Source organism: Lutra lutra, chromosome X, assembly GCF_902655055.1.
Source record: "Lutra lutra chromosome X, mLutLut1.2, whole genome shotgun sequence".
NCBI lineage: Eukaryota > Metazoa > Chordata > Mammalia > Carnivora > Mustelidae > Lutra > Lutra lutra.
The window spans coordinates 7,996,186-8,021,428 of NC_062296.1; the positions used below are offsets into that span (position 1 = coordinate 7,996,186).

The 25,243-nt window shown below is 40.1% G+C and overlaps 1 long non-coding RNA gene across 1 annotated transcript in view; it reads left to right on the top strand.

Annotated features, from left to right (window-relative positions):
- Positions 1–23,369, top strand: part of LOC125092384 (uncharacterized) — a 35,774-nt gene extending 12,405 nt beyond the window's left edge. Inside the window, exons 3-4 of the long non-coding RNA XR_007124890.1 lie at positions 17,889–17,990; positions 23,219–23,369. This is a non-coding gene — a long non-coding RNA (uncharacterized LOC125092384). The remainder of the gene's footprint in view (positions 1–17,888; positions 17,991–23,218) is intronic.
- The last annotated feature ends 1,874 nt before the right edge of the window (positions 23,370–25,243 follow it).

Consider the following 25,243-nt stretch of genomic DNA (forward strand, 5'->3'; position numbering starts at 1 on the left):
ATTTATCAGTCTTATAAAACCCAGTGCTCATTACAGCGCATACCTTCCCCTATGTCCATCACCCAGTTACCCCATCCATATCCACCCCACTTCCCTCCAGCAAGCCTCAGTTTGTTTCCTGTGATTAAGAGTCTCTTAAGGTTTATCTCCCTCTCTGGTTTCATTCTTATTTTGATTTTTAACGAATGCCTGATGTACCGTTTTTCTGTACACAGTGAAACGTATATAGATCCATGAACACATATGATGGAGATGGTGGTTTTCATTTGTTTAAAGATGGAATCATTCTGTTTACATTTCTGCTGTCTTTTGCCCAACACAAATAGTTATACTTCACCATCCTTTTGCCAGTGCAGATAATAGACTATCAGTATCAAAAACTTGGTTAGTGCTTTAATATTTTATCCTTTAGTTAACATCATAGTAGTATAGGATGGGATGTAACTGAATAACTTGTACGTTTTACACAGTATTTTGACAAATTCATGTTGATAATTATGGTTCTTGACTAGTGCCGTTTTTGAGGCACATTTGTGGTTTAAATTTTCATAGTTTGATTAAAATAATACTTTGTACCATGACAAATCTCCTCCTCTGCTCTCTTCTCCGAAAGCTTTTCCTTACTTTTGAAATAAAATTGTACATATTTAAGGCATACGACTTGGTGACCTGATAGACATAATGAGATTATTACTACATTTAAGATGATAACATATGAGTGACCTCACATAGTTAACTTTTTATTGCTTTTTGGTAAGAGCATCTGAAGTCTACTCTTAGCAAATTTCCTGTATCCAATATACTACTATTAATTGTAGTCATCGTGTTGTACATAAGATCTCTAGACTTATTCATCCAATATAAACACCATTTTGTAGTTTTGACCAACATTTCCCCATTTTCTTCACTTCCACACCCCTGCTAACTACCATTCTACTTTCTGCTTCCATGTATATGACATTTTTAGATTTCATGTATAAATGAGACTGAAGATTTTTCCATAATGTGTCCGGCTTATTTCACTTAGCGCAGTGTCCTCCACGTTCACTCATATTGTTGCAAATGATAGGGTCTTCTGATTTCTTTTTCTGATAGATCCTTGTTGATGTAAAGAAATGCTGCTGATATCTGTATGTTGATTTTGCATTTTGCGACTTTACTGAATTAGTGTATTCTAACTCCGTGTGTGGCCGGGGGGGGGGGGGGTGGGGACTTTAGGAATTTCTACTTATAGAATCATGTCATCTGCGAACAAATCATTTTACATCTTTCTTCCCAATATGGATAACTTTTATTCCTTTTTCTTGTCTCATTTCTCTTGCTAGTACCTCCAGGGCTATGTTGAATATAAGTGGCAATAGTGGCCATCTATGTCTCATACTAGATTTTAGAGGGAAACTTTTCAATTTTTCGCCATTGATTATGATGTTAGCTGTGGGCTTCATAAATGGCCTTTATCATGCTGAGTAAATTTCCATTTATACTTTGTTTATAGTTCTTATGATGAGCAGATGTTGGACTTTGTCGAAGGCTTTTTCTGAATCTTTTGATATGATCTTGTGATACTTAGCTTTCATTCTGTTGTGTGGTGTATCACATTAGTTGATTTGCATATGTTACAGCAATCTTGCATCCCATGTAAAATTCCTATTAGCTATGGTGCATAATCTTTTTGGTATGCTATTGAATTCAGTTTGCTAATATTCTGAGGATTTTTTGAATCTATGTTCTTCAGAGATACTAGCCTGTAATTTTTTTTCTTGCTGTTTCTGAAACTTAGCTTTTAAAAACTCTTAGCAGTTTCTTCATGTAGAGGAACTGAGTTACATCCTTTGAAAAATAATATATGGTACTTAGTATTAAAATGTAATTATATTTGATGTATTCTCTAAAATACTCTGCATCATACTTTTCTTTGCTCCCAATACAAAGTAGATGTTCTTACAGGTTCAGGTTTTAGATTTTAAAATTCATCAGCTATGTGGGAAGTATTTGCATGTGTACAGTAAATGTGGTTTTAACATTATTCCCTGTGACTATAGTGTTTCCCCACAGCATTTGGACTGTTGATTCTGTTAAACTGTTCTCTGACCAATTCTTGGTACCATGATTGTTTTATGTATTAGAGCTTTAGAAGAAAATTTGAAGACCAAATCCTCCAAGTTTTGAAGGACTTCTTTATCATTTTTGCTTGTTACTCAAATGAATGTCATTTTTTTATTTAAGAAAAGTAAAATCACCTTGAAACATTTAATATAATTAGCTTTACAGTATTCAATCTTCTAGAATCGTAAGTACATACAGCTGTTTTCTGTGTTCAGAATAGTTTGGAAGTTCTTTTTTTAAGGAATCCTGACCAGTTCTTGCTAATTTGTTTCCTAGTTATTTCACTTAAAATTTTTCTTCAGCTGGGAAGGGACTTTTTCCTTTTTTAAAAAAATAAAGATTTTATTTATTTGTCAGAGCACAAGCAGGGGGAGCAGCAGTCAAATGGAGAAGCAGACTCCCCACTGAGCAGGGAGCCCTGGGACTCTATCCCAGGACCCTGGGAGCATGACCTGAGCTGAAGGCTGATGCTTAACTGACTGAGCCACCCAGATGTCCCTCCTCTTTTTTTTTTTTTAAACTTAAACTCTACCCCCAGTATGGGGCTCAAACTCAAGATCCTGAGATGAAGACTCACATGCTCTACTGACTGACTCTATCCCTCATTTTGTTTTAGCTCAAGTATAGTTGATCACACAGTGTTGTGAATGGATTTTTTCCTTTTTTTTTCCTTCGAGTATGGTTGACATACTAATGTTATGTGAGTGGATTTTGTTTCCTTTTTTTGAAATATGAGTATAATTGACACAATATCACATTAGTTATAAGTGTATAACAGTGACTCACCAAGTTTGTGTTATGTAAATTATTTTTATCTACTTTTTAAAAAAAATATTTTGGCTGTATAGACGAGCTGCTATTTTATTGTTTTGTCTGCTTAAGATAGGCGCTTTCACCATTTTTCACTAGATTTTTTTAAAGAATTCATTAATCATAATATCTTCTTTTGTTTAGATTGTATTTATTTGAGAGAGAGTGAGCATAAGCAGTGGGGGAGGGGCAGAAGGAGAGGGAGAATCAGGCTCCCAGCTGAGTGGGGAGCATGCTGTGGGACTCTATCCCAGGACCCTGAGATCCTGACCTGAACCGAAGGCAGATGCTTAACCAGCTGAGCCACCCAGGCGACCAGCCATAATCTCTTCTATAACTTGCACGGCAACGTTACACACTCACAGGGCACATCAGACAATAACTTAGCTCCCTCTGCCTTTTCCATCTTTATCTTTTGAAATTGCAATAGGTCCGCACCCTCAGGTAAACTTTTTGGATGGATTTGCTGCCTTTTCATATAAAATAACCATTTGACAGGAGCGCTTTGGGGCCACTGGATGGCTCAGTTGATTGAGCGTCGGACTCTTGGTTTTAGCTCATGATCGCAGTGTCAGGGGATTGATCTCTAGGCTCTCAGCAGAGTCTGCTTGAGATTGTTTCCCTTTCCTTCTGCTCCTCCCCCCTGCTCACTCTCTCTCTCTGAATAAATAAAAAACTAAAATCTTAAAAAAAGAATAGTAAAGCTTTAATTCAGCTAGAAGGAAAGTGTATTTCAAAGTATTTATATCAGTAGCAGGTAACAGTATAAAGTCTAAGGAGGAAAGCAAATACCTATAAATGTGTTTCACTGGGGATGGAATCAAATGTTTGGAAAATGTATTTTGTTATATTTGCATGTTGATTTTCACTTTTAAAAGTGTTTTCCACGTGTTGCTTTATTGAATCCTGAAACCATATGATAGAAGTGAAGATGGAGTTTATGGTATAAATCTTTATAAAGATTGAAACACTCCATGTAAATTTAGTCAACATACTGCCTGAGAAGTAAGTAAATGGTCAGTAAATGTTAATAATTGTCGAAATTATTAGTACTAGTTCTAAGAACTTGTTTTATTTTCTCCTCTGTGCAAAAGAGAAAATGAGATTGTAAAGGTTCTTTTTTTAAAAAAAAAGAGATTTTATTTGTTTGGCAGAGAGAGCACAAGTGGGAGGAGCGGCAGGCAGAAGGAGAGGGAGAAGCAGTCTCCCCACAGAGCAGGAAGCCTAATGTGGGACTCAATTCCAGGACCCTGGGATCATGACCTGAGCCAGAGGCAGACACTTAACCAGCTGAGCCACCCAGGCGCCCCTGGAAAGGTTCTTGTTTTAATCACCAAGAGGCCCAAGTTACTTAATAAACAAAATTGTATTTTTAGTCCAACTTGTGAAAGATTACAAACTGGAGAAGTATGTAATCTTCTCCCACCTGCCTATGCCACAGCCCTAATATTTAAAAGGTATATACAAGTGATTCTGGATAGCAAAACTCAATGTTATATTGATGTTACCTTTTCTCAAACATCTACATTATTACAGCAGTTTCAATTTAACATTCCATTATGTCTCTGGAAATTTGTCAAAGTGATTTTAAAGTTCACTGGTAAGACTAAATGACTGAGGATGTTTAAAAATACAAGATATGAGAAGAGAAATGAGAGGGATATTTAAAGTATCCTATAATAAACCATTATAAAGCTATGATGAATAAAAAATGCAACCGTGGCATAGAAATTGGCAGATAGCTGAACCAATCTAATTTTTCAGATTTAAGCAAATTCATTAATGTTTTTTACATAACTCCAAAAATATTGTTGATAATTTTGTTTCTAGATATTTTACAACTTTTGTTTATCTTGCAAATTTACTTATTTTTCCATCGTACTAATCTCCTACTGCTGTTATATAGGAAAGGTACTGATACTAGTGTATTTTATTTCTGCCTAACAACCATCGTCTCACTGGTTCTCGTTATTTTTCCATTGGTTCTAGAATGATGGTCATGTCATCAATGTCATGGATCCATTGTTAATATTAAAACTAAGTCGTAGGCTCAGTTGTCATTGGTAAGTGGCAATGTGTTGTCAAAGCTTCCTCCTTCCTGACTGACTGCTCTAGTCATGTCAGCATGGTTTACTAACCCTTGTATTTACCATCATACCCTAGTAGATGTGCTTTAATCATATGGCTTTAAAGAAAGTAGAGTGTCCTCCTTAATGCACATGGACCTCATCTAAGCAGTTGAAGGCTTTAAAAGCAAAAACTGAAGCTTCCTAGGAAAAAAATTCCACCTCAGGAACTGCATCTCCGGTTACCTGAGCCTGGTGACTGGCTTCAGATTTCAGACGTGCCAGCACCCCACTCTAGTAAGGCAATTCCTTGAAATGAATCTCATATACACTATATATCTTCTCCAGGTCTATACTTATATCATCTATATATCAATCTGTTCTGGTTCTGTTTTTCTGTAGAACCCTGACTGATAAAAATATCTTAAAACCATCTTTGGAGTTGTCTTAGCTAACCTGATAACACAACTTGGAACTTCTGGGAGAGATCTAACAATCTAAAATGCAGCCAGAACCTTCTTGGTCTAATGAGAGGTTTGTAAAGTACAGGCTTTGCTGCTGTTATCTTTTGAGAGACTGGAACAGTGGTTAGTATTTTGCATGGCTTTGTGTTTGAAATTTTAATAGGTATCATCATCATAATTTAGAAGCAAAATGATAATAGGAAAGTAAGAAATGAAGACAGGTAGGGAAACAGTCACAGGTGGGCTTCCTTTTAGAAAGAAAAAACTGTTAGGCATTTAAAAGGTGGGGAAATGATTGAAAAGCATTTCTGCCTGAGATGGGAAAGCAGTTCTCTGGATGAGAGCAACAGCATCTGGAATTGACTTGGAAATAAGACAACAGCATCTCCACTCCATTTTCTCTAGCTTAAGAGGATGCAGAAGAGGACCTCAGTGAGGTCTGTGAATCCAGGTAGAGGGACAGAGCAGAGGATGGGTAGTCATGTGTGAAGTCTAAGCTTACACGCCAATCTTTTTGAATAGAGAGGCAACATAGCCTGACCCCTGGGTCTGACTGCCAGCCCAAAGTTGCCACTCCCTGGCTGTGCATCATCTTGCAATTTGCTTAACTCTCCATGCCTCAGTTTGCTTGTCTGTTATATGGGAATCATAATCATACTGGGGATTCAGTGAGCTAATACATATAAGCTACTTAGAACGGTGCCTGCCACATAGAATAAATGAAACATATGGTAATGGTGACTATTAAGAATGCAGTCTAATGGGGCGTTTGGGTGGCTCAGTGGGTTAAAGCCCTTGCCTTCGGCTTGGGTCATGATCTTAGGGTCCTGGGATCGAGCCCCCATCAGGCTCTCTGCTCAGTGGGGAGCCTGCCTCACCCTCTCTCTCTGCTTCTGATCTCTGTCAAATAAGTAAATTTAAAAAAAAAGAATTCAGTCTAACAGTGAAGATTGAAATTGTCTAGTGCCTAGTTTACACACATTCACATCTTTGGTAGTTAAGTGCATAGATTATAAATAGGAAGCCATTTCTTTAGTAATAAATACATGTACATAATCTGTTACAGAAATTATATCATTTGCATCTATGTTGGTTTTCACCAGAAGTACTTTTCCAGTTTTTTTTTTTCAATTGAACCTTATGAGAAACTTGTGAGTCTAATGTACTACTAGTGTTCTCATGAGGATTAAATGGTATTATTCTTATAAAAGTCTCTTAGCAATTACTTGAGTGATTTTATTATCTATTTTTATGGATGTAATAATTTGAAGCCTTGAAACTTTAAGTGGTTTCTTTTAGTTGGCATAACACATGGGTGGCCTGGGTTCTTTTTTGCTAAATTACAAAATTACCTTTCTTTCTTAAATTGCCAGTATTCACAACTGTAATACTTTCATATTGTAACCGGTGGAATAGGCAGATAAACATAAAGAAGGAGCTGCTAATTTCTCTTCTTAGCCTCTCTGTTTCCACCCTCCTGAGATGGTGGAATGCCTACATCTTGGCCCATATTGTACTAGTTTTTTGCCTTGATTCAAACAAACACAAACCTTACATACATATGTGGGACGTTCATTATTACCATTTACTTTTACAAACATTTTTTTAAGATGTATTTTTTTTAGAAGATTTCATTTATTTATTTGAGAGAGAGAGTGAGCAGGAGCAGGGGGAGGGGCGGAGGGAGAGAGAACCTCAGGCAGACTCCCTGCTGAGCGCAGAGTCTGACATGGGGCTCGATCCCACAGCCCATGAGATCATGACCTGAGCCAAAACCAAGTCAGGTGCTTTACCTACTGAGCCACCCAGGTGCCCCAACTTTTACAAAATTTTTAACCATAAATACATTACTCTACAGCTTACTTGTTTCATGCCACAATATTTTAGGACATCTCTTCTGGTCGGTGGTTCTCAACAGGGAGAGGGCTTGTTCACCCCACCCCAGCCCCAGAGTAGTAGATCAGAATGCATTACTGGAGGCAGCATGCCACTGGCATTCTGTGTGTCGATGTCAGGGATGTGGTTTAACCCAGCACAGGGCAGTCTCTCTTTCACACACAGACACACCCCCGCCATCTCAACAAAGAATTCTCTTACCCTAATGTCAGTAGTACCAAGGTTGAAAAATCCTTTTGTAGGTCAGTAGAGCTATAGCTAACTATTTAAATGGTTGTAAAATATAATAGTGACAAACTGCAGTTTGCTCAGTTCTGTTAATGATGAGTCATTTGAGAAGTTTCCCCAGTTTTTGCCAAAACAGACAATGCTGTAGTAGACATTCTTGTTCATAGACCTTCACATGCTAATTTTCTTTCTCTTGGATACATTCCCCACTGTGAGACTGTTGGTTTACTGTTTAAGATTTTAATAGTTCTCTGAATCACTTTTCAAATTCTATGGAATGACTCACACTCCATCATTAATAAGTGAGAGTGTCATTTCCCCAACATTCCGCTAGGAACTGGCTGTTATCTATCTTCTATAATTTTAGCTAGCCACTTGTGTTAGCTAGCCACTTGTGTTAAAAAATGATGTCTTATTTTACCTTAATTTGCATTTACCTAATTATCATTAAGCTTGAGCAGCATTTCATATATTTATTAGCTATTTGGATATTACCCTAATCCCTATTGATAACTTTCATTGACTTCTTTTTTCTACTGTCCTTTTATAACAATTTTTGGAAATACATTCTATACTGTGGTTGTTGCATTTTATCTATCATGTGCGGCAAATATTTTTCTCATTCTTTGTCTTCTGTTATAGCTCTTTATATTGAACAAATTTTGGTTTCTATGTATATTAAGTTTTTTTAATTTAATTTTTTTTGGTCAGTGTTCCAAGATTCATTGTTTATGCGCCACACCCAGTGCTCCATGCAATACGTGCCTTCCTTAATACCCACCACCAGGCTCACCCAACCCCCCACCTTCCTCCCTTCCAAAACCTTCAGTTTGTTTCTTAGAGTCCACAGTCTCTCGTGGTTCGTCTCCCCCTCCGATTTCCCCCAACTCCCTTCTTTCCAACTCCCAATGTCCTCCGTGTTATTCCTTATGCTCCCCAAGTAAACCATATGATAATGGAGTCTCTCTGCTTGACTTATTTCACTCAGCATAATCTCCTCCAGTCCCATCCATGTTGGTACAAAAGTTGGGTGTTCATCCTTTTTGATGGAGGCATCATACTCCACTGTATACATGGACCACATCTTCCTTATCCATTCGTCCGTTGAAGGGCATCTTGGTTCTTTCCACAGTTTGGCAACTGTGGCCATTGCTGCTATGAACATTGGGGTACAGATGGACCTTCTTTTCACTACATCTGTATTTTGGGGGTAAATACCCAGTAGTGCAATTGCAGGGTCATGGGGAAGCTCTGTTTTTAATTTCTTAAGGAATCTCCACACTGTTTTCCAAAGTGGCTGCACCAACTTGCATTCCCACCAACAGTGTAAGAGGGTTCCCCTTTCTCCACATCCTCTCCAACACTTGTTTACTGTCATGTTGATTTTGGCCATTCTAACTGGTGTAAGGTGGTATCTCACTGTGGTTTTGATTTGAATCTCCCTGATGGCTAATGATGATGAACGTTTTCTCATGTGTGTGTTAGCCATTTGTATGTCTTTGGAGAAGACTCTGTTCATGTCTTCTGCCTGTTTTTTGACCTGACTATCTGTTTTGTGTGTGTTGAACTTGAGGAGTTCTTTTTTTTTTTTTTAAGATTTTATTTATTTGAGAGGGAGAGAATGAGAGAGAGTGAGCATGAGAGCAGAGAGGTCAGCGGGAGAAGAGCCTGATGTGGGACTTGATCCTGGGACTCCAGGATCATGACCTGAGCTGAAGGCAGTTGCTTAACCAACTGAGCCACCCAGGCACCCTAGTTTGAGGAGTTCTTTATAGATCTTAGATATCAGCCCTTTGTCTTTACTGTCATTTGCAAATATCTTCTCCCATTCCGTGGGTTGCCTCTTTGTTTTGTTGACTGTTTTCTTTGCTGTGCAGAAGCTTTTGATCTTGATGAAGTCCCAAAAGTTCATCTTTGCTTTTGTTTCCTTTGCCTTTGGAGACCTCTTGAAAGAAGTTGCTGTGGCTGATGTCGAAGAGGTTACTGCCTATGTTCTCCTCTAGGATTTTGATAGATTCCTGCTTCACGTTGAGGTCTTTTATCTATTCTGAGTTTATCTTTGTGTACGGTGTAAGAGGATGGTCGAGAGTCATTCTTCTATACATAGCTGTCCAGTTTTGCCAGCACCATTTATTGAAGAGACTTTTTTCCACTGTATGTTTTTTCCTACTTCGTCGAAGATTAGTTGACCATAGAGTTGCAGGTCCATATCTGGGCTCTCTACTCTGTTCCACTGGTCTATGTGTCTGTTTTTGTGCCAGTACCATGCTGTCTTGGTGAGTGGTAATCAAGTAAACTTGAAATCAGGCAACGTGATGACCCCAGTTTTGTGTTTCTTTTTCAACATTTCCTTAGCGATTCAGGGTCTCTTCTGGTTCCATACAAATTTTAGGATTGTTTGTTCCAGCACTTTGAAAAATGCTGGTGGAATTTTGATCGGGATGGCATTGAAAGTGTAGATTGCTCTGGGCTGTATAGACATTTCAACAATGTTTATTCTTCTGATCCATGAGCATGGAATGCTCTTCCATCTTATTGTGTCTGCAATTTCTTTCATGAGTGTTCTATAGTTCCTCAAGTACAAATCCTTTACCTCTTTGTTTAGGGTTATTCCAAGGTACCTTATGGTTCTTGGTGCTAAGTAAATGAAATCGATTCTCTAATTTCCCTTTCTATATTTTCGTTGTTAGTGTATAAGTAAGCAACTGATTTCCGTATGTTGATTTTGTATCCTGCCACATTACTGAATTGCTGTATGAGTTCTAGTAATTAAGTTTTTAATGTCTTTTTTTTTAAGATTTTATTTATTTATTTGACAGAGAGAGATCACAAGTAGATGGAGAGGCAGGCAGAGAGAGAGAGGGAAGCAGGATCTCTGCTGAGCAGAGAACCCGATGCGGGACTCGATCCCAGGACCCTGAGATCATGACCTGAGCTGAAGGCAGCGGCCTAACCCACTGAGCCACCCAGGCTCCCAAGTTTTTAATGTCTTGGTGAGTTTTTGTTTTGCCTTAGGACAGCATACCCCACTCTAGCTTCATACACATATTGTTCCACATTTCCCTAATACTTTTTCTACTTAGATCCTTAATATATATGGAATTTGTGTTCTACTTGGTCAAAAATAAGTGTCCACATTAGTTTTCTACCTCATTAGATAATTTCCATACAGTTAATTAACAAATCATCTTTTCCTCACTGATATAAAAACTTGTTCCTATATATTCCTGAACCTTTTGTTTTATACTTTTAATTTTCTTGTAGCTATCTATTTTTTATTTCTATGGCAGGACCATAGTACTTTAGTTTTTTTTTTTAATTCAATTAGCCAACTTCTAGCACATCATTAGTTTCAGATATAGTGTTGAACAGTTTATCAGTCTCATACAACACCCAGTACTCATCACATCATGTGCCTTCCTTATGTGGTGTTTTAGTTTTATGATACATTTTCATTATCTGGTTATGCAGATCTCTCTTTGCTATTCTTTTTCACTAAGGTCTTAGTTCTTGGATGATCATTCTTTTCAGTAAACACTAAAATCATGATGCCAAGTTTTAAAAATAAAGCTGTATCAACCAGGGCCCTGGCAGGAGACAAAGGACACCTTCACCTAGAGAATTGGAGTTTAGTGAAGGGGCGTGTGTGAGTGAGGTGAGGGGACGGCAGTGCAGGTCAGGGCTAGCTGGAGCAAGCGGCTGTTGCCACCTCTGCGCCTGAAGGTTGAAGGGAAGATAGAAGTTACCAGAGTCCTGAGACTTGTGTTTTGGATAAGATTAACTCTCCTTTCTATTAACAAATGGTTCTCAGTGATGTAAGAGAGGGTTGTTAAATTATGGGCATTTATTTTGTGTAAGGCAACTATCAAAATCTCATATAAATTCTATTTCAGAAACCCGTCTCCCGCAGCTCACCCTCCCTGGGAATAGGTTGGAGCAGGAAACACAAGAATTGAAGTAAACAAATCAATACAGGTTTGTCTATCGGTAAACAGTGTGAAGAAGTGAAACAGTAGGCAGGATTGGGGAAGGGAGCACCACCTTACAGACAGGGTGGTCAAGACTGGCCTCTTTGAGACGGCACTATCCAAATTGAGACCTGAGTGACGAGGAGCCAGCGACGACGTGCTCTGGAGACTGTGTTCTGAGCAAAGAGGGACATCAGGGTCAAGAGGCTGAGGTGGGCTGGAACTTGGAAATCTGAAAAACAGCAGGAGACTGGTGAACTGGAGCCCTGAGGGCCTCGTGGATCATGATAAGGAGATCGGGCATTGCTCTAGGTACAACGGCATAGCACTGCAGGGGTTCTAGCAGGAAAATGCCATAGCTTCCCCTCCATTTTTCTTTCGATTTGCTACTAAAATGAGTTATAATGTATGAGCCTGCCTCTTACAGCACATACATCCAAATGCTTTCCAGTTGTTCTCATTTATACCTACTTTAAAGAGTATGGTTCTGTCCAGATCAGTGTATCCTCCATGGCTGAGTATATTATTTGAAAATAATTGCTACTTAGTTGGTTAAATAAGTTTAAAAAGGTATCTTGCTGCCTTGATTTGTATGTCTTTAAGTAATGGTGATAGTGCCATTTATTTTTTCATTTTTTTGAATTTAATTAAGGCAGATTAGTTTTAATTCCTAGCATTCATCCATTTTCCCGCCGGGATATGTAGCATATGTCATGGTGTGCCCCCTAGATCCCCCTTTCAGGACTGAGGCACTCTTTCTCTCAGATGGTAAAAATGTTGATGTCCCAATGCCTTGCCAAGATCATTCCTCCTCCGTGGGGCTGGCTGTCTTCCAGTGGCTATTCAATGCAGGGGTAAAGGCTTGGCTCCCCACCTTAAAGATGGTCACCTTCAAAGGGCTAGTCCAGCTTTGAGCTCTCCCGGGAGGAGAGGGAAGTAGTAGACTCCTCTGTGCACACTCTCTTCACACACTACGGGGTTTGGTCCTGATACACTAATGACATAAAACTCCCACCTCAGAATTGTTTCCTGAAACAGGTTGTTAGTAATTCAGCACTTAATCATTAATTAGTCTTTAGATTTACCCCTCTATCTGGCATACTGTAAGCTATTTTCCTGGTCTGTTATTCGTCATTCTTGTTCATAGTCTTTAAATTATTTTAATTAAAAGAAAACTATGTCTTCACATGAGGGCATATTAATAATCTCTCCCATTTAAATATTGTTTTTACATACATAAAGCTTGTTCTCGTGTTTTTCTCCAAAAAATATTAGCCTCTCAGTGCAAGGCTTCTTTATTTATGGAAGATTTAAATTTTTATTTAGTGAAGTATAATGATTTTTTAATAAAATATGTTCAGGCTTAGTAAGCCTCTGCTGTCAAATCTTTAAAATAGTTATCAATATTGTCTCCTACGTCTTTTTAAATTCCATGTTTTAAAATTTTCTTTCTTCAACCCACTTGAAATTGGTTGGAATACAGTGAAAATCTAACTCTCTGTCCCCCGGTATACTCAACTTAACCAACCAAATTTCAGCTGTTTTGCTCAACTGTTCTTTTGGTCTCTCCTTAAGCCACTGCCACAGTATTTGAATTATTTTAGCTTTCCAGCACTCACTTAATAGCTGATATGGCAAATATGCTTTCATTTTTGCTTCCTTTTTTTCTTTTTTTTTACATTTCTCCTGAACTAGAGCATCACTTTGTTAAAAAGAAAATCTGAAAGTAATATTTGGATTTTTTTTTTTAAAGATTTTATTTATTTATTTGACAGAGAGATCACAAGCAGGCAGAGAGAGAGAGAGAGGAGGAAGCAGGCTCCCTGCTGAGCAGAGAGCCTGATGCGGGGCTCGATCCCAGGACTCTGAGATCATGACCTGAGCCGAAGGTAGCGGCTCAACCCACTGAGCCACCCAGGTGCCCCCCCCTTTTTTTTTTTTAAAGATTTTATTTATTTATTTGACAGATCACAAGCAGGCAGAGAGGCAAGCAGAGAGAGAGGAGGAATAATATTTGGATTTTAATGCAATTACCTTAATTAGAAATGAACTAGAAAAACTAGCATCTCTATAATATTGAATTGTCCTATCTAGAAACTGATGTATATCCTTCAGGAACAATTTCTAGATTTCTACATACAAGCCCCAGTCTGATGTTGGTACTTGACTCTGCATTTCACAGTTTCTTCTTCTGTTTGTGAGTGGGGAGGTCACTTACTAAGTTATGTAATGTAGACAGTTACGTAATCCCACTTGCCCCACTTGCTGTATCTGTAAAGTGGTGAGAATAATAGCCCCTCCCTGCGGTGTTTGTTTAGAGTTTGAAATGAAGTAACAGACAAAAGGCAGTCTTACACGGATGATCTGCAAACACCACTATTATCTGTAAGCCTCCTCCAGGAGGTAGCTGTTCTGGGATTGCCTGTTAACTTTAGCCACCAGTAATCACGCAACGGATATTTGACATCTGAGGCCTGGGAACCTGCTTTTATTGTGGGCCAGCCACTGTGCTGGGTGCTGGACAAAACGTGGTCAAGGAAACAGATCTGGTCCCTGCTCCTATGGGGTTTCCCGTATGTTGGGGACAGACAGATAATTAAATGGTGCGCAGTTAGAGATGTGGTTATCTCTTATTAAATAGCAATGTAAAGAAAGAACGGCATGTTATGAAATACTAGCTATGGAGACACAGTTTGGGCAGGTGGTAGGGCCGAGCAGCGATGACATTTCAGCCAATACTGGGCATGCAAGGAGCCGATACCAGGCAGAGTATGCAAGACAGAGCAAACAGCATGTCTGCAACCTCTAAGGCAAGACAAATCTTGTGTTTTTAGGTGCGCAGGTCACAAAGAAGCAGTGTTCTCTGATAAAATGAGCATAGGTTCTGGGATCACATGTACTTGGAATTAAATTCCAACTCCTGTCACTTACTGTGGGTGCTGGGCAATTTTGGCCTCTCTGAGGCTGGGTTTCTTTATTATAAAATGAGGTGGGTTAGCCACCAGTCTTATCAGATATTGTGAGGGTCCCGTGAGATCATGTGCACAGTGCCTCATTAGCACAATGCTTGGGATCGAGGAAGCGCTGACCAAGGCAGCGTTCTCGGGTATTACCAGTAAACCTTATTGCACTTTTTTTTAAGAGTATTTATTTATTTGACAGACAGAGAGAGAGGAAACACAAGTGGGGGTGGGCAGGAAAGGAAGAAGCAGGCTCCTGCCGAGCAATGATCCTGATGTGGGGCTTGATTTCCCAGGACGCTGGGATCATGACCTGAGCAGAAGGCAGACGCTTCACGACTGAGCCTCCCAGGCACCTCCTTATTCCACTTCCTTAAGGACTGGACTCCACTTTTCTTGTTGCTTTTTTATGTGTCTCCTTATATCTATGACTCCTTTAGTACAAAGTGGCTTCAAACATAGCAGTGGCTGTTAACTGAGTGTCTCTTACGCGCCTACACCATGGTGCTTGCTTTACACATTGACTCCTTACAACACTGTCAGTAAGGTAGGCATTGACCTCCATATTTTGAAGGGGTGAAAGCCAGTGCACGGAAGAATTACTGGTATAAACCAAAGCCACACCATCAGTAGCAGCTTTGAGCCATGATTTTGAAAAAGGCCATGCAGCTTCCTCCTTCACAAAGTTGGTGTTACAGCTGAAGTGTACCTAGGACTCACACTTTACCCTCCGTTCTAACCTCCCCTGCCAGGTTCCTTAGTCTGCTGGTCTCCTGTTTTTGTTGTCTTTCAGGTTTATCGTTTGCACCATTTTCTTCTCTTCTACCTTGACTTCTCTTAACAGTGATTCCGGTTCTCTACCAAAACAATATGCTCGCAAATTGATTGGTTAAAACATTTCCTACAGGGTTGACTCCATTTCGAATCCTTCTACCTAGAGTCAACCCTGTGAAATCATATGAGCAATGTTTTGATAAGACTTGGCCAACCCAGTGCCCAGGAACCAGACAAGGTCCACTCTAACTTACCTTGTCCTTGAATGAAGAAGGAGCACATTTGGATCCAGGGATTGATACAGTTTCTAGCACTAAATACATTCCAATGTGTTAATTTTTAAACAGTTTTCATAGACTAAGAGCGAAGGACTTTGAGTTTTAGCAAACTAAGGTCATGGCAAGTTAAATAGCTTATCATGTAGATTATCAACAAGCCTTGTACATGGTCGAACTTGCCAGCGTTGGAATTAAGTAGATGTATTCAAGACACACACCTTCAACTGTCTGGTAGTTTTATTGGTACAGGAAACCCAGGTATATTTTCTATCTATAATTTCTTTTGAGGCAATATAGTCATTTAGAAATGCCTTCCCAGAATTTAAAGAAGAAAGAAGAGGCTTTTCAGACAGATTATGCACAATGCCAAAAGCAATAACTTCAGTCTGAACTCAAGTCTCATCTTAGCAGAAAAGCAATAGCTTCTTTGTAGAGCGGGCATCCTAATTATGCTCATTAATTACACACAGCCCACAATGAGAACAAATGATTCTCAACTAAGAGAACTTTGTGTAAATTAAAATCCTAGGTTCTAGGAAGGGAAGTTATTCAATAAGATGGTTTCTATGTTGTTGCATAAAGGACTTCATCGAAAGATTGTATAGAAGGTCACTGTGTAAGAGCATCTGGGTAGCTAAGTTGGTTAAGCACCCACCTGCCTTCGGCTCAGGTCTTGATCCTGGGGTTCTGGGATTGAGCCCTGGGTCAAACTCCTTGTTCAGCAGGGAGTCTGCTTCTCCCTCCTCCTCTGCCCCCCGACCCCTGCTCATGCTTTCTCTCTCTCTCTCTCAAAATCTTAAAAAAAAAAAAAAAGTTTTTGAAAGGAGATCGCTATGTAGAAAAGGTTTTTTTTTTTAAAAAAAAAAAGCTATTTTGGGGTCCAAGGAAGAGCCTGTCCCCACTCTCCAGGGCCCCTCCTGTAGGGTTGCCAATGAGGGCTTTTGGGACAGTTAAGAAACTACTGGCTTAAGTGTCTTCAAAATGAATTTTCGCAACTAAAAGGAAAAGAAGGTAAAATTGTCCACCAGATATACTTTTCCTGGACATATGAGGTGACTTTTCTCTTTCCATCTGAGGTAGTAGTTTCATTTGCACAGCCCAGAGCTCCTCTTCAATCATTTATCTCATTTAAACAAACTCTTATCTCCAGTGGCTATTAAGCACACTTTAGTTCATAGCAACAGCCTAAGTTGGACAAATAAAATCAGCTCATATCTTATTCATTCCCACATATTAACCTTAGAATTTGTAACTAGCATTCTCATAGCGAAGCAGACAACAGGTGACCTTGTGCAAAGATTTCACAATTTCTGGGAGGAGAGCTTTTGAAACAGGAAGCACACCCACGGGGCAGGCAGTTCAGGATCCAGAGCATAACTTTGCCATTTGCTTGTTCATCCATTGTATTTTCAAACCTTTTATACAAAAGTCAATAGTGCTGATTTGAAAGTAATTCTGCAGCTCGTGTTTTTAATGGCTGGAAGGGCCACTTGAATGTTACTCCAGACGTGGGAATAATTGAGGCTGAATAATAGATGCTCACATTTTGTCTGACGATTTAGGAGAATAACTTGGTCCAAACACTGAAAGAAATGCATTACAAGTGGTCACTGTATTTTTTTCTAAAGATTTCTTTAAAAAAAAAAAAAACTGAGAGAGAGAGCCTGTGCATGCTTGCAAGTGGGGGAGTGGGGAGGGAGAGAGAGAATCCTAAGCAGACTCCAGACCCATTCCAGAGCCTGACATGGGGCTCGGTTTCATGACCCTGAGATCAGCACCTGAGCCGAAACCAAGAGTGGTATGCTTAACCTACTGAGCCACCCAGGCGCCTCTGGTTACTGTATTTTAGCAGATAGTTTAATTTACTCGAATTGAGCTAAATTTACATCACCATACTCATTACACCAAGGCCAGCTGAATGGATGTCTTTGCAACAAATATAGCCAGGTTTAAGGAGCTGAATTTTCTAGAGCTTTCAATATTCACTAAGAAATCCCTGCTTATATTTGCCCCTTTCCTTGGGAGCTTAAAAAATCGTGCTGTATTTAAAAAATTTACTAGCTGATATTTTTCAAATAAGTGATTGTTCAGTAATGGAGGAGGTAGGTTTGATAGAGCTGAGGAAGAGGTCACATGCTTTTGTAATTGACAAGAAGTGACTTACACAATAGGGAGATTCAGAGAACCAGTTCTTTAAGTGACTTGTACGTTTGACTTGACAAATCTTTTTATGGATATACAAAAAGTGCACATTATCTTACGTCAGTATAACCAAAGAACATTTTAATTGAAGATAGTAAAAAAGACAGTTAATGGCCTGCTTTGAATTTATTTCAAGGAGAAGTTATGCTTGAAGTAAGACACACCCACACAGATGTACTTCACCTGCTCTCCATCAGGAGACTAACAAAAGATGAGCAATTTGGATTTCTGACGACAAGTAAGTATTTTGGTGAGCTACTAATGGGAAATAATAATATAGGAGGTATTTGCACGTAAGAACCATGTTTGTTAAGCTGGGGGTTTTATCCTTTTGTCTAAAAGTTTTATTTATGTACATGTAAATACATATATAATAGTTATATACTTAGTTGTCTATGCTCTTTTAATAGTTCATACTCAGTAAGTTAACTGTAGAAACTTATATCTCGTGTACTCTATTAACTATTTTGCTGACCATTGATAGACCTTCCATATATGTCAGGGTTGTGTGTGTGTGTGTGTGTGTGTGTGTGTGTGTGTTTGTGTGTGTGTGCATGTGTTTCTCCAAATAATGGACAACAAATTCAGGTAGCTCTAAGTATTGGAAATAGTGAAGAGAAAAGAAATTTTACTAACTTTTATAAAGAAGTAACTAAGGTGACGTAAGTTGCTTCTCGTAATATGTACAATTCTATTTTACCTGGCCCAGGCTTTCTCCCTTCTGTCGAGCTGGAACAAGTATCAATAGCATCTCCTATCTGCAGCTCTAGCTTCAGGAAGTAGCCAAGTTGAGAGTGCAAAAGCCTGAATGAGTTCTGTAGAGTGAAGGAATTATTTGCTGTTTGGCAAATTGAGGAATTCTTAAGATGGGTTAAGGGGGATACAGTTTGAAGCCAAGGGCTTGGATTCCTGAAAAGATCAAGGGAGAGAATAATAATAAGATGGTTGAGTAGGGGCACAAGGATCTGGAAGAATACCAGCAATAAGATGCTTTTAAACATGGATGAGCTTTTTCTTTCCCCTTAGTCAGTGGGGGGGGTGTGTGGGTACGTTCCAACATTGCCTCATTCACCCTTGACTACCTCTATTATCGTGGATAATTGAAAGCCATCTGCATTGAGGTTCTTTACTTTCCCATTATAACCAAAGAATCTATGCAAAAAATTGCCTAGCTGCAAAACAGACTCAAAATATGCAGCATCTAATGGGTAAGATCTCCCAGGATTTGATCTGAATGGTCACATCAGGTGGTCCAGAGTAGAGCCCTTATAAAATGTTTGCTGAAAATCCCTAAAGTCTCATAATATTGAAATTACAAATCTTAGCTCTACATTATCTTAGAAAGAATATATCCCAAGTATCAAAGCTTTAAAAAAATACCTCCCTAATGAGTTTTCAAGGTCCAGGGTACAAAGCAAGGTACCCAGAGTTAGGGTACAGAAATTACTAAAGATTTTTTTAAAAGATTTTATTTATTTACTTAACAGAGATCACAAATAGGCAGAGAGGCAGGCGCAGAGAGAGAAGAGGAAGCAGGCTCCCCGTGGAGCAGAGAGCCTGATATGGGGCTCGATCCCAGGACCCTGGGATCATGACCTGAGCCAAAGGCAGAGGCTTTAACCCACTGAGCCACCCAGGCGCCCCAAGATTTTTTATAACAACTGACTTAACTGATCATGTGATTGAACTTTGAGTTCTAAGAAATTAAGCATTGCAGAAAGTGCTTTCGTAAAATCTTAAAGCTGTCAAACCTGTTGTCCTGTAAAAGACCTTTAACAATTATAGGTCAGTCCTAAGAAAATCAGCTTACCAATTTGAAGAAGATTCTGTTTCAGTGTTTAATGATCCTCGTTATTATGACTTCATTATTTAGACTTCAGTCCTTCAAATCACAACTTACACCCTGTATTTTTTGAATCTTAACATAGCCTCTCAATTTTTTTGGATTCTCAAAAATGGCAGCTAACGTCAATCATATCTAAGATTTGTAAAATGTTCATATGTTCACTATCTTACTAAATCATAACCGCCCTGCAGTGCAAGTACTGTTATTATTACAGTTCTACAAACCGTGGAACTGATGATGATGTACTTTATCCAGAATCACACAGCTGTTAAGTGATTGAGACACTTGAAATATTCTAGTATATGTGATAGAGACAGTGGTAAAATACTTGGCAATGATGTCATGTCAAGTTTCCAGGGCTTCACTCTAATGGGGAACTTCCTCCTGAATAAAAGTATTATTTGCCAGGCATGGGTTTTTTTTTTAATTTTTAAAAAATTTTATTTATTTATTTGAGAGAGGTGGCGAGAAAGAGTATGAGCACGGAGAAGAGGGAGAAGCAGGCTCCCCGTGAGCAAGAAGCCCGATGCGGGTCTGGGTCCCAGGACCCTGGGATCATGACCTGAGCCAAAGGCAGTCGCTTATCCAGCTGAGTCACCCAGGTACCCCTAGGCACTGTTTTAATTACTTCTTTCTTTCTTTCTTTTTTTTTTTTAATATTTTACTTATTTACTTGACAGAGAGAGAGAGATCACAAGGGGGCAGAGAGGCAGGCAGAGAGAGAGGGGGAAGCAGGCTCCCTGCCGAGCAGAGAGCCTGATGGGCTCAATCCCAGGACCCTGAGACCACGACCTGAGCCGAAGGCAGAGGCTTAACCCACTGAGCCATCCAGGCACCCTGTTTTAATTATTTCATATGTACATTAAATCTTTTAATCCTTGCAAAAATCAAAATGTAAGTACAATTATTATCCCAGGTTTGTTTGTTTTTTTAAGATTTTATTTATTTATTTGACACAGAGACAGCGAGAGAGGGAACACAAGCAGGGGGAGTGGGAGAGGGAGAAGCAGCTTCCCACAGAGCAGGGAGCCCAACTCGGGGCTTGATCCCAGGATCTTGGGATTATGACCTGGGCCGAAGGCAGACGCTTAACAACTGAGCCACCCAGGTGCCCTATTGTCCCAGTTTTACAGATGAGGAAACTGAGGCCCAGAGGTGAAATAACTTTTCCAAGGTAACACAGGTGAACAGGCAATGCCAGGATTCCAAACTAGGTCATCAGGCTCCAGAGTCTATAGTCTTTATCTTGGCATCCTGCTGTTGGCCAGCAGAACTGAAAGTGAATCACTGGGGCTATAGTTAGTTTCGGGATTTAATTTCTGTAATCATCACCTTAACTTTGGTTAGCTAATCTGATTAGTCATTGAGCTTTACTGGTCATCCTCCATGTCTATATGGCATACTGTCAAAAGATTCAGTTAGGTAGTCCCTTTGAGGTCAAGACAAAAGTGACGAAGTCGTGTTCACACACAGCTCGCTCTCTCCTTTAAAATATTCAGACAGGGCGCCTGGGTGGCTCAGTGGGTTAAAGCCTCTGCCTTCAGCTCAGGTCATGATCTCAGGGTCCTGGGATCGAGTCCCACATCGGGATCTCTGCTCAGCAGGGAGCCTGCTTCCTCCTCTCTCTGCCTTCCTCTCTGCCTACTTCTGATCTGTCTCTGTCAAAGAAATAAATAAAATCTTAAAAAAAAAAATAAAAAAAATAAATAAAAAAAAATAAAATATTCAGACAAGTGGGGCACCTGGATGGCTCAGTCCATTAAGCATCTGCCTCTGGCCCAGGTCGTGATCCCAGGGTCCTGGGATCCAGTCCCGCATTGGGCTCCTTGCTCAGTGGGGAGCCTGCTTCTCCCTCTCCCTCTGCCTGCCATTCTCCCTGCTTGTACTCTCTCTCTGTCAAATAAATAAATAAAATCTTTTTTTAAAAAATGGAAAAGAATAGAGGGAAAGCAAAACACACTAGCCACTTATTCTGGCTACGGAACCCAAGCCAGAGGTCAGGCCTGAACTTGGAGGGAGGTGTGAGGGACAGGTGGAGAGAAGCTTTACACTGGGTGTGAGCTTGAAGTTTTGATGTGGACTGGGCTGGACTTCGGAGTCCCTGAAGGTAAGTCATGGAAAGTTTGACCAAAACTAGGAAGTCTGCACTTCCAGTTTTGGAGCAGGGAGATTCTTCAGAAGACTGTAGGGAATGATGCTTGGGGGGAAAAAAACCAAGTCATTTTCTATTTGTGCCTTATCCGTTTCGGTGTACTTCATAAGCTGGTTGCATTTGTGGATACAGGGTCTAAAGCGTGTACCCAGGGGCAGAGGTTTGGGAGAACCATTTTCCCCACCTCTAGGAGAAACCAGTATCTAAGGTTGAGATTAGTTTGGGGGGCTATTATTGGCTGACTAGGTTGTCTGTCTTTGAACACAGTGACTCTGACACATAGTCTGAGAATTGCTCTGAGCTGATGGAATATCTGAGATGTCCAGCCTTGGAGATCCTCAGTGAAGTCATCAAAGCAAACAGGCCCTCAGAGGTTGGGGAAGAATGCTTTGAGTCCCCTTGGGTGCTTTCAGATGAGTTGAGAGAGCTGGAGGACAGTGCTAGGTGTCTGGTTGCAGTTCAAGGTCAGGTCCAGCCTCCTGACAAAGTAGTCCAGTTAGGGCTTTGTGGCCCTTTGAGGTTTTCAGTGGATGTGGATTCATGATAGAGCTCCAAATACATGAGAAAACGGAATGATTTACCCACAAATGAATTGGAAGCCAAGCCATCTGGACTCAGCAAATTCAGGGTCTCAGTCACTGTCATGGGGAAGAGACCTACGTAAGAAGAGAATGATGCTACGTGTTAAAAGTGACATGAAAATGATCTTTGAGGGGCACCTGGGTGGCTCAGTGGGTTAAAGCCTCTGCCTTCAGCTCAGGTCATGATCTCAGGGTCCTTGGATTGAGCCCCACATCAGGTTCTCTGCTCAGTGAGGAGTCTGCTCCCCCCGCACCCTGCCTGCCTCTCTGCCTACTTGTGATCTCTCTCTCTCTCTCTGTCAAATAAAATCTTTAAAAAAATCGTTAAGAAAAGAAAATGATCTTTGAAACTAAGCAGTGTTTAAAGGATATCAAGGAAGCCCAGCCTTTCCTCTGGCTTTGCAAGGGGCAGGCTTCTTTCCCACTCCTGAGCAACGTTCTCACCCACAGTGCTCCTCACTCCCTCTTTCCATGTCCTTCATTTGGAAGAGAGGTGCTACAGGAAGCTTTGTGGGATTAGGTCTTTTTTCTCTTTTTGAAAGAAAAGACCAAGCTCTCCATGTGTGTTGTTTTATGGGAGCAGTGATGGTCTCCCTAAGAGAGTGAGACAGCCTATCAACTGGTCAAATACAGCAGGGGCTGGGAGACTGTGTACCATGGGAGCCTGAGATGCCTGAAAATCATCGCATTATTGGGAAAATCTTGGACTTTGGCAGAATATAGAAAGGGCTTCCAAGTCCACCTTAACCTTAGAGTGAAGAGAACTCAGATGGACATCTGAGGTGTGTATGTTTTTATGCAAATGATCCTTTCAAACAATATTTTTAAATGCCTTGTCATTTTCATAAGGGAGAAACAAGAATAACTATTGAAATAATCTTTCATAGGAATGAGAACCATCCTGTTACCGTGTGATCTTATAGCCGAGCGACTAAATTTCACACTGACATTGGATGAAGTTCTATTTTCCTGATTCAGCCTGTCATTGACTTCAACAAGGAAAAGACTATGAAACACAGACTTCACACACATGTTTGGCATACGGTAAGTCCACAGTTAATATGTGTTGAATGAAATTTGTTGAGTTAAATTGAATTGGAATTTTGACGTTATTATGTAAGAAATAGTATATAACCCACAAAGAAATTAAGATTTGATCGACAGAAATTACGTATTGATACGGGAGAGTGTGGCTTATCACTTGTGATTATTGTGTATATGAGTCTGTATACGTGCATATGTGTGTGTGCATCTATGCATCGTTATGTGTATGTAGTGAGAAATTCTGTCACGTCTGTTGTCTGTCAGTCCTGTCCGTTGGTCCTTTGACCGAGAAGGCATCAGTGGGACTGTGGAGGTAGAGGAGCCTCCAATTGCAGTGGCCTGCCTGGAGGTGAACGGGGATCCTCAGACGTATTCACCTTTGGCAGGAAACCAGCAAGCTTCCATTCAGGCTTTCTTCCTACTTTCAGATCTTTCTTTATCTTCCTCCTTACACGTCATCCAAGGAGTCACTGTAATTGTCCTTTGGAGCGCCAGCTGATATTCGTAGCTTCCTGTGTCTTTGCCCAAGGGAAAAACGCTGGTTTCCTCTTTGCTATTTGGCAAATGTCAAAAGAAAAAGACTGGCTACACTATGTATTCCTTTCAGCAGCATGAATGAACATCCTGTATTTTTCCTCCAATCTGGAGAAGATTTAACTAGCTAAAACTTAATTAGCCTAAGCTGAGTTTTTTTCCTATTATTTCCCTATTTCTTCTCCTTCATTTGTTCCTTTTTATCTTCGAAGAATCCCGATCCTATGTACTTATAATCCCAGGCCTTTATATCTTTGTGTATCATGTTTCTCTCTAACTCTTTTTTTCTCAGTTCTGGGAGAATTTTCTGAATTCTTCCTCTTTACAGACTTGGTTTTCTGCAACAATCTGTTCACTGCCTCCGTGCTAGTGTTTTTTGTTGTATACTTGGGTTTTTCATCTGATGCAATCTTGCCTGACTTTATATTGCTTTGTCTTCACCTATGAAATGTTTTCTCAAAACCCTTGAAAGACACAAAATAGAAATGTTTTGATATTTTCTCCAGTTCCGTGGAGTAAGTCTCTTCCATTAGGAGAAACCTGCTCTTATTCCTTGGATTAGCCCCTCTCTTTGGGACTACCAACTCTTCAAATGTCTGGGAAGTTCTGTGTGTGTGTGTGTTTTTTTTTTTTTTTAAGTAAACTTCGTGCCCATCCTAGGGCTCCCCCCATGTCCCTGAGCCAGCCAGGTGCCCATGGGAAGTTGTTTTCTTTTCACATCCTAACAGTAATCTTTACTAAGTTCTACTAGTTGGGGTGGGTGTCCACATAGATAGTTTTATTTCTGGCAAGAAAAGTGGAGTTTCTCATTAATGCACTTTTATTTTGCTACAGTGACGACCTCGGGGTTTTAAGTAAATATGGAGGGGGTTTCCTATGGAAAAGTTTTTCTGTTTAAGATGGCAACATAAAGTAAGCTAGAGGACTTTGCTCTTCCAGAATTGTCTTGACTTCCCGTTCTGGGCCTGTTAAGCACTTACCCCTCTCTTAGCTCATCACCAGTGCTAGAGGAAGAAAGCAGGCAAGTGAGCACCCCGGCCTGCCACTCAGCCTCTGTAGGGGGGCAATTATTGGACTGTCCTGTCTCCTTCCTGTCACTGCCTCCCACGTCCAGGAGCTTACCTGCACTCCCGCACTGGGCATGGTGGTTTGAGGAGCTGCTGTGCATGGATTCCCCTCCACTTACCTCTTAACCTCACAATGTGGGGGGCGGGGGGGGGGGTTCATTCATGTGCAAAACAAGAAAAGGGTAGGGATAATGTGTCTCTTGACTTTGTCCTATCCATGCCACCCGACCTTTCAGATTGTCCCCAGTTTCTTGCCCTCTGTTTTCT